Genomic DNA, 2192 nt, shown 5'->3' with positions numbered 1-2192 from the left:
TTTCGCGTATTTATTGCTGATTTAAGTCGATACTGATACAAGTAGTAATCAAATTCCTTTGCAAATACCAAAACTCACCATTAAACTAATCGATTCTGTCTCAATAAATTCCGCAGCTTGTCGATGATTGGCCACGATTCATCGCGATAAAACGGCAGGAAGCGAACAGGAACCATCGACAACTTCGTCCCACTTTAAAAATCCGATAATTTCCAATAGACCAGAAGTAGGAAAGGTCAGTTTCGAATGAGAACTATGGGTTAAATACTATCAAGTTATTCCTGGGCCGAAACGAGTTGCGTGCGGATCTATGACTGGAAATCTCACAACAAATAGCACTTCCATTTATGTAATTGTTTATTGCGACATGGAAAGTTGTTTCACTGGAGACACTTTATTGTTATTGCTGTTTGCTGATTTGCGAGACAATGCTTGAAGAACGCCTTCGTTCTTCAAATGCTCTTTATTGCCTGATTCTTCTTTCAGACAACTTGACCGTTAGCCAAATATTTAGTTGTTCTCAATTCCTTGATGTTACTTATGAAAGAACAGAGTAACTCGTAAACCTCCAGAAGGAAACCGTAGTTTAATTCATTCAAATTCAGTTAAAATTCTTTTGAAAGACCAAAGTTTTCACGTTTTTCGATTGTCTGCAGTTTTCTTTGGAAATTTCCGGCATGTTCAAATGCATTCATTTTCCGTTTCCTTCGGTTTCACAACATCCGGTTTTCAGCAAAATGTTTCGCGCAAAATCTCCAGTTCGGTTTTTTTTTAAATTAATTTCCAGCATCTTCAAATGTATTGCAAAGATGAACATCTTCACTTGCTTTCGTTCTATTTTTGCACATTGAAAATATCTGAAAAATCCGCCAGGTTTTGATCTAAATGGTTTCAACTTTCTGAATTTACCTTCAACTAGATTTTAAAGATAAAGTCTTCAATTTCTTCCATGATCACAATCAAAATCAAAATAATGATTTAAGTCTTCAGTTTTGAAAATGCATTTGCATATTTTTTTCTGCGGTTTCGTTTCTTTCGGAAATTTTGCGGAACTTTCAAATACATTTTAAAACCATAGATCTTCACCTTCTCTGTTTTTCTGCATATTTAAAATTTGTGAAAAATTCACCAAATTCTAAGCCATAAACCTGCGAGGTTGTAAAATTCAAAATTTACTCGAATATTTCCGCCTATAGCTAAGTTTTTTTTGAAAATTTTCGGCATCTGCAAATGGCACTTGAAAGTTGAAAATCCTCACTTGTCTCCTGTTTCTGGCATATTTCAAATCGAACAAAGATTCACCAAGTTCTGAGGAAAAAACCTGCGAGTTTGCAAAATTTACTGGAATATTTCCGCCTATAGCTAAGTTTTCTTTGAAAATTCCCAGCTTCTTCAAATGGCACCTGAAAGTTGAAAATCCTCACTGTCTTCTGTTTCTTGCATATTTAAAATCGAACAAAGATTCACCAAGTTCTGAGCCAAAAACCTGTGAGTTCGTAAAATTCAAAATTTACTCGAATATTTCCGCCTAAAGCTTCATTTTCCTTGAAAATTCCCGGCATCTTCAAATAGCACCTGAAAGTTGAAAATCCTCACTGTCTTCTGTTTCTTGCATATTTAAAATCGAACAAAGATTCGCCAAGTTCTGAGCCAACAATCTGCGAGTTCGTAAAATTCAAAATTTACTCGAATATTTCCGCCTAAAGCTTCATTTTCCTTGAAAATTTCCGGCATCTTCAAATAGCACCTGAAAGTTGAAAATCCTTACTGTCGCCTGTGTCTTAGATATTTAAAATCGAACAAAGACTCACCATGTTCTGAGCCAAAAACCTGCGAGTTCGCAAAATTCAAAATTTACTCGAATATTTCCACCTAAAGCTTCATTTTCTTTGAAAATTTCCGGCATCTTCAAATGGCACCTGAAAGTTGAAAATCTTTACTGTCTTCTGTTTCTTGCATATTTAAAATCGAACAAAGATTCGCCAAGTTCTGAGCCAAAAACCTGCGAGTTTGCAAAATTCAAAATTTACTCGAATATTTCCACCTAAAGCTTCATTTTCTTTGAAAATTTCCGGCATCTTCAAATGGCACCTGAAAGTTGAAAATCCTCACTGTCTTCTGTGTCTTGGATATTTAAAATCGAACAAAGATTCACCAAGTTCTGAGCCAAAAACCTGCGAGTTCGTAAAATT

This window comes from Dendroctonus ponderosae, unplaced genomic scaffold, assembly GCF_020466585.1.
Source record: "Dendroctonus ponderosae isolate FM_Combo_2020 unplaced genomic scaffold, Dpon_F_20191213v2 Dpon_F_20191213_10, whole genome shotgun sequence".
Lineage (NCBI taxonomy): Eukaryota > Metazoa > Arthropoda > Insecta > Coleoptera > Curculionidae > Dendroctonus > Dendroctonus ponderosae.
This window is presented reverse-complemented; position numbering follows the sequence as displayed.